The 8,131-nt window shown below is 44.5% G+C and overlaps 2 non-coding genes across 2 annotated transcripts; both read left to right on the plus strand.

The window, feature by feature from the left end:
- Window positions 1-7,102: 7,102 nt before the first annotated feature.
- LOC116675194 (U5 spliceosomal RNA) lies at window positions 7,103-7,219 on the plus strand. Its single transcript, XR_004328319.1, has one exon. It is a non-coding gene; the product is annotated as a U5 spliceosomal RNA (small nuclear RNA).
- Window positions 7,220-7,497: 278 nt separating this feature from the next.
- Window positions 7,498-7,689, plus strand: LOC116675191 (U2 spliceosomal RNA). The gene has a single exon (XR_004328317.1). It is a non-coding gene; the product is annotated as a U2 spliceosomal RNA (small nuclear RNA).
- The last annotated feature ends 442 nt before the right edge of the window (window positions 7,690-8,131 follow it).

Consider the following 8,131-nt stretch of genomic DNA (forward strand, 5'->3'; position numbering starts at 1 on the left):
GAACAGATAATGCTGTTGAAACACAGAGAGGAGAAATGAACACTGTCACTAATGCATTTTCCCTCTATCCGAGTCTTAAAGATGGCGATCAGCTGCTCAAACCACCACCCTACCCTCCTCCAGCACCCAGGCCGAAGGGAGAAACACCGTCCGTGTCTCCCCCAGAAGCAAGCACCAGGAGCGGACCAGATCCCACACAGCCCCCACCTCGCTGCAAGCTCTCTCTCTACAAGCAGCCACGGCCTCTCCCCCACCTACATCTGACAATAACAGCAGCATCGGGTACCGTCATCCAATGCTACAAATCAGCGGAGCAGGCTGACAAGAAGAGAAACAGAAGAAAAATCACTTTGACAGTGTCAACGTTGGCTGAAGAGGGGGAGGCCAGAAGCAGAGGCAAAGCGAGAGGAAGAGGCAGAAGACGAGGTGGAGGGCAGGGGCCAGCAGTGGACCGAGACACATGTTTCAACTGCGGAGGAAGAGGTCACTGGGCAGACAAATGCCCATCCCGAAATACAGAAGGGAGACGACAACCGAGGGGTCCCCCAACAGGGGATCGCACCTACAGCCAGCAACGGGTGGATGAAAGGGAGGAGGGGAACGGGAGTGGTGGAGAGTCTGAGCCAGTCTGCACCGGATAAGGGAAGTAAAAATGCAAAACACACTAACTAACCTGCTTGCAAAGAAGTAAATGCTTTCACACGCTACAGCCCATAAACATCACACTCTTCCTCACACAATAGGGATAATTCTAGACGCAATATTGTCACCTAGAACAAAAAAACATTTAGAAGGTATTCCTACTTATGTAATGTTTTTATCTGAGGTGTATAAATTGGCTGCTACAATTTTAAAAGGTGCATGGAAGGGGTGTAGAGTTGGTTTAGAAGCATAATCTGTGGTTTGGGTTTGTGTTTAGAGTGTATGTAGTTGGGTTTTTTTAGGTGCAACAAATTATGTGCTTCAAAAATCTTTATTTTTGAATCAAAAGCTTTCTGGTGGAATTGTTCTGTGCATTAGTGCAAGTGGAGCAGTTGTCCCAGAAAGATTTTCAACCTCATGATGTGTGTATATGGGGATCTAAATGATTCGGAGCAGGAGAGAAGGGCAACATGTTCGTTTTTGCTCTCTCCTGTGTCCTGTGAATTTGTTAGGTAGGGATCTAATGTTCGGCATAGGAGTTTTCTCAAACTCCTACAGGTCTCAAGGTTGTGAGATTAGAAGTCACAGCCAGCCTGACTCATTGTTTTCACACACACACACATCTCAGCTGATTTTTTCAGTGGTGAATCTCTCTCTGGGTCATGCTGCAAGCCTGCTGCATGAGGCCAGAGATGTTATTTAACCCCTTGCTGACTTCATGTCAGAACTAAACCTACATGGCACTTATTTTGTCTTATCAGGAAAAGATGACATGTTTGTTGAAGATTTTTTTTTCCAATGAAGAAGCAGATGAGCTTGAGTGTATTTACTTATACTGGCATGAAAACAAATGTGCAGTAGCTGTAAACTTGACTGAAAAACAGAGAGTGTTTTTCAGAGTTCAACATTCACGTGCTCATATTTCTTTGTCCAAATCTCCTACAGATCAGTGGAGAAACTTGGGACAGTTTGTCCGGGACTGTGACCAGCTGACTGACTGACTTTGCTGGAACCGTGGAAGGGAATGTGTACACCTCCCCCTCCACTTATCGGAAGCTCCTGTCGCATCGGGTGACAGCCACACGCAGTGTGTTCCAGCGGAAAGAAGCTGAAACACACACACGCACGTTTTTGAATAATTCTGTGATTGTTTCACCCTCAGATATCTCTCCGTTGCTGTCCCAAGTGCTGAATCACCTGTGGGCAGCGCATAAGTATGACGTGGGGCTCATAAAAATTGTCAGCCTGTCGTCATCACTCCTCGCTCAGATTTCAGGCCCAAAAAACATCAGTACCCACTGAAACAAGAAGCAATTAACGGAATCAGGCCGGTCTTTAACTCTCTTTTGAAAGCAGGTGTTATTGTTCCGTGTCCTGATTCACCCGTTCGCACGCCTATTTTCCCTGTCAAGAAAATTCGTGATAAGGGAAAACCGGTCGAATGGCGTTTTGTTCAGGACCTCAAAGCAGTAAATGCAGCGGTCCACGCACGTGCTCCCAATGTGCCAAACCCTACACTAAATTCAAGGAATTCCAGTGTGGGGGGGGGGGGCACAATATTTTCCTGTTTATTTGTCTAACGTTTTTTTTCAGTTGTCCAGTGAACAAAGACAGCCTTTCTGGGTTGCCTTCTTATGTGATGGTAAGACCTACACATTCACACGTTTAGGATAAGGATTTTTTATTGACAGCCCAACTGTCTACAACAAAGCACTGAGAGAGAGCCTTGAAAGATTAACTATTACACTATTGCACTGTTGTGCCACCTGGCAGCAGAAGGGCACAGAGCTAGTTTAGCCAAACTGCAATTTGTGAAAAAAGAAGTGCATTTTTTTTTGGGTCATGACATTTCAGCGTCAGGGAAAACATTGTCCTCATCTCGAATTGAGAAATAGTTTTTCTCCCAAAACTTGAAACAAAGAAACTAATTATGTCATTTCTAGGGATGTGTTCCTATTGTTGTGTTTTAATCCCAAATTCTGCTCAGTTAGTTAAACCTTTAGCTGACATAATACATGGTAACAACTTGTCTTCAGATGACCATGTCACGTGGATGACCAAGGGGGACTAGGCGTTTGTAAGTCTTAAAAAAGCTTTTCAAAGCCCTCCAACCTTAGGTTTGCCAAACCCTAAACTTCCATTCACTCAGACAGTGGGTGAACATTTGGGCTGCATGACGTTTGTTCTCTTGCAGCCTCACGGTGACAGGCTCAGGCCTGTTGCCTATTTTAGCTCCATTAACATTGTTAGTGCCACATGTAGTTTCTCTGATCCTATTGGAGCAACAATCTTCACAATTATCTGCAGCATGTTATCTATGGTTACACACATGTCTGCTTGATATATCTAATGTCACTGTTAAACATTTTACAGTGCTTAACCCTGCTTCTCTTATGCCTGTGCCAGGAAAGGGAAAGCCGCATGACTGTTTGGCTGAGTTGCAACACACCCGTGCTCCGCGTCCAGATCTGACTGACACACCGGTGCCGAACTCAGATCTGGTTTTGTATGTGGATGGGTCAGCCTCACGCTGCCCTGACACCGGACAGGGACAGGTAGAGTTTGCTGTAGTATCAGATTCAGAGACCGTAATTGCTAAATCTCTTCCCAAACATTTCTCTATGCAGGCTGCTGAACTCATTGCTCTCACTGAAGCATGCAAACTGGCTGAAGGTTCATCTGTAACAACCTACACAGACTCCAGGTACACCTTTTGGGGTTGTACATGATTTTGGGGCATTGTGGAAACACCGAAACTTCCTGAAGTCTTATGGTAAGCCCATTTTGCATCACCAATTGATCAGTGATCTTATTTCCATCTTAGCTAGGCTAATACAAATGTTCTGCACACACACAGTGCAGCTGACTGATCTTTCACTTGCAGAATCAGTAGCTGCAGAATACAGTGGAAAAGAGCAGAGTGCACCTTTAAAGAGGATGTCTGGCAGGGGCCGGATCCAACACCTTGCCTTCCACACCATTTGTTCACACATTTTGCAAAGTTGGCACATGGGCCCATGGGACCATGTGTCAAAGGGGCGAGTGCTAGTATTGTTAAAGAAAACATGGTACACAAAGGCCTTCACATCATTTGCAGAAAAGGAAAATTTTGTAAAGCAGGCATTTGAACATATCATGATGAAATTTGTAGATCTCACACCGTCACAGGTGAAAAAGTTTTGTTTGGTGATGGTTGGTCAAAATGGGTGGAGGTGTTTCCCGCTTCAAAACAAACTGCTTCAGTGTTAGCAAAAGCTCTAAATGACAGAAATTATTATATTATATATTACTAATAATATCAAGTCGGTTGTCAAATGATAACGGCACGTTAAGAACAAAACTATGTACATGTGAATGAGGGTAAGAACGCGCAGTAACCTCAGTCATTTTGAGATTCTCTTCGGCAGACCGCCAAGTGTGGGGATAGAAGCTCCTACAGCACCCCTTCCCTCCACAGCTCTGTGTGAGCATGAGATGTTGCAATATTGTGTACAACTGTCTTCTGCTCTCTCTGCCATAAGAATCCAGGTTTCTGCTGCCCTGCCCCACCCTGCTGAGGGACCGCTCCACACGCTGCAGCCAGACTTTGTGGTCGTAAAAAACTTCAGGAGGAAAAACTGGCAATCCCAACGCTGGCAAGGTCTCTTCCAGGTTCTTCTGGTCACCCACACGGCAGTGAAGGTTGCTGAGCGGGTTCCGTGGATCCACGTATCACACTGCAAGAGGGTCCCAGCGCCAGAGGACGAGCCAGTCCCGCCAGACGCCTGGAAATCCGTGGCCTGACAGACTAAGTTCTGTGCCACCAACGCTGCAACACAACTCACCAGAAACGAGGCAGTGGTAAAGACTGACTCCAACGGTGTGTCACGTGCTGGTGGACGAACCTCTGACACCAGAAGAAATCCCGCCACCAGAAGCAAGACAGCCGGGTCAACAGCCTGATCCTGCATCAATTATCCAGTCACCCCACGCACAACACCCCTGAAGCAGCAGACTTGCTGCAACGATGGAAGGGCACAAGAAAAGACAGACGTGGTATCCGCCTCACATTGTGGGGGGTTCAAAATGTATTCTTGTTCTCTGTGTCTTGTCTGTGTCTGTGGGGGTATCATTTTTGTTGTTAGACAGATATGATAGAGATAAATCTGACATCATTTATTCTAACACCACTTCTTCTCCCATTAAATGTTACTACAGATGCACGGTACACACGCACACTCAGTTTTCAGTCATCAAATAAAGGGGTAAAAAGAGTAGAGCGCTCTTCACCTTTCTCTAGACAGTATTGGAAACCGGGGTACGAGAAATATAAACAAAGCAACAACCTTAAGACAACAGACTTCATGGTAGTAGCTAATGCATCAACTACCTTTCTGTTGTAACCATGCGATTACTTTCAGTCCAAAAATGACAAAATCAACTCAAATGATTAACATTGTGTAAAATAAATGAGTTCTTTCTTCTGACAAAGACAACGCATTCATATTCCAACGTATGACTGGGTTCAATCAGCAAATTTACACGCGATGTAGGGATCAATGATTAATGTTGATTAATGATTAATTGTTTCCCCACTCACAGAAACGGGCTTCACCCATAAAACCACTCGTGCTAAACCTAATTAACTATTTGTGCACTGACTGCATTTTACTTTAAGAGCTTAATGTAAAATGATGAGTTACAGTAGCAAATTTGTTTCGGGAATTCTTCCGTGGTAGGGTTTAGTTAATAACGCACATGATATTGATAAGATACATGAAAGTTTGGAAAATCTGACCGCCGTCATGTTTGCGGGGTTCAGCGATTTTCCTAAAGCCTTGTGAGCTATGCGTAACATGTTACTTCAGAACCAGATGGGTCTAGATTTACTGTTAGCAGCTCAGGGGGGGGCTCTGTCATGTATTAGGTGATCAATGCTGCACATTAATCCCAGACATTGAAGGTAACCTCACTGACACCGTCCATCAGCTAAACCAACTCGCCACTAGTCTTAGGGCTCAAGATGTCCCTCACACTTATTCGGGGGGGGATTGGGGCGCTTGGATATTTGGGGAGGGGTGGAAGGCTTGGATGGGGAATATTGTGGTTCCAGTAATCTCTGTGATCTGTTTCTGTTTTGAAGCATTTGTTGTATTATCCCATTAATATGAATGATTATTTTCTTTGTTTACTTTTGAAAGGGTTCAGTATCAGGCAGTGCAAGTAAATGATGATGATCTTGGTCTGTTTGATCTGCCCACCTACAAAGACGACGAATTTAACTCAGACTCAGCTTCCAAATTTCAGTAGTTCCTGATTCATAAATTCCATTTTACTTCTCATCTTTCTTTAGACTAAGATGTAGTGGTAGCTTAAACTAAGAGGTTCATCACAAAAACATTTTTTTGTCTTTTCAGTAATTTTCAATTGTGTTGTGATTAGTATGTAATCAAAAGGGGGGAATGTAATGGGAAAATTACATGTAACCAATGATTTTCATATTAATTATTCATAATAATATCTTCAATGCCTCTCAGAGTATTTGGTTCCTGTATCTGTCCTCAGTGTGATCTCTTTGTAGGAGACAACTGGATATGTTATGACTTTGCATTTTCCCACCAAGGATAGATGACGTGGAGCCTGACAGAAACAGTTGCCTAGAACGGTGTTTATCATAGCAGGTCCCAGGTCGAGACCAGAGCCTATCCAAGAGACAAGATGTCTTTTTTAGCTAAGATAGAATGACCGGTCAAGACACTTGGACACACGAGGGGCAGATTCAGAAATACGTAAGAGCTCCAACTGTCTGCCTGAGGTCCACTGATTGTTATGTTTGAGATTAAACTGGTTTCCAAACAAGGGTTGGTTTTTCTCTGGGGGCACTGCATATAAAGAAGTGTATTACTGATTGTATTTACCAGAATGTGTAATGTCACCTTGTTACTCTGTTGCATTGTGAACTGCCATTCTCGTCATTTTGTTTGATTGTTCTCTCGAGAAAATAATTAAACTCTTTCACCGAATATCCAAACTTTTAATCCAGTCTCTAGCCTGTCTTTAATTTGTTTCAACAAGGTCTCTCCTTCATTCAACAAATTCCTCCCTCGCTGAACAGAAACTTCCACAACACGATGCACGTGGAGCTGCCCGTTGCCCAAACTGTCAACGGACCTGAAGAGACATGGCTGGCAGATTTTACCGCCAGAAATTGTCCTAAAAACTGAATGATCTGTGAAACCTCGTTGGGTTCCTGGTATCAAAACGTTGTTATAATACTTGACAAGATAAAGCCATACAAAAGTGTAGCAAGATTTGCACTTTTGATTGGCAGAAAAACAGCAAGGACAAAATATTGGCCCTGTGACAATGGGGGAATAGGTGAGGCCTTGGATTTGGAAAGCGGCACACCAAGTGAGAATTACCGCGAGGGTTGGGACTGGGAAGACTGGCGTTTTCGGCTGCTCTCGAGAGTGGGCTGTACTTACTCTGGTTTCTCTTCATAACACACAAGTCTTTCGCCTTTTACTAAAGACTTCCGTGGAGAGGAACGCCTATGAGTTGAAATTATTTTTGGTGGGCTTTGCTGTTTGGCTAAGCCTTTTGTACTTGTGAAAAACAAATGTGCTCTCCAAAAGGAAACTCAGATTCTTAAACGTAGCCAAAATGTGACAGCATGGGAATATTGCACGTTGGCAGGAGCTTGACCAATTGGGAAAACCAAAATTGCCGTCTTTAACTAAAACTTTTTGTGCTTCCCCATGAAGCGCTTGGACGGGGGTGCTAAGCAGCAGCTGTTATGTCCATTTAAAATTACTGGACCGTGACAACTGAGAACCGTCCGGGGAGGTCGCATCTGACAGCATAGAGGTGGTGGTCATTGCTTCTCGGCCTTTTGGCTAAGATCAAGTGTAGTATCTGTTCTTATCAGTTTAATATCTGATATGTCCTCTATCAGGGGACAACATATTAAATGGATTTTTAGCAATGGGAGTTGAAAAAGGGGCTTGCTCCGTTCACTCCACGCATCAACCCTGTGATGTTATGGATACATTGGGTTAAGAACTCCATTACCCAGCATGCCACGGTAGTGGAAGCCGGAGGCAGGGTGTGAAATAACAGTAGTAGCCATGCGGGTAGCACAGCAGCGTTGTTCGATGAAAGCTGTTGAGTAAAGTATGTTCAACCAGCAAATACGCCTCGTCTGCTTATTATAAAGTCTAAGCAAAGCAACACATGGTGTCAGAAGTGGCCGCGAGCAGCTACGGAAGGAAGATTTGTCGCGGGTGAAAGACGGAAAAGAAAGAAAAGTCTCCGGTCGCGTAAAGGTGATGAACAGCAACATGCTAGGAGAGTTTGCTACGGCGTGTGATGGCTACAAGTGGCAGTGGAAGTGAAGCGGGGGACGAGGGACAGATCGTACAAGTAGAAGAGGATCTTGTGCCCGAATTGGAGGACATCCAGCAACAAGAGAGGGCTGGGGAAGTCCTGATACCCCGACGTTCAGTAATGG

This window comes from Etheostoma spectabile, unplaced genomic scaffold (assembly GCF_008692095.1).
Source record: "Etheostoma spectabile isolate EspeVRDwgs_2016 unplaced genomic scaffold, UIUC_Espe_1.0 scaffold00001626, whole genome shotgun sequence".
Classification (NCBI taxonomy): Eukaryota; Metazoa; Chordata; class Actinopteri; order Perciformes; family Percidae; genus Etheostoma; species Etheostoma spectabile.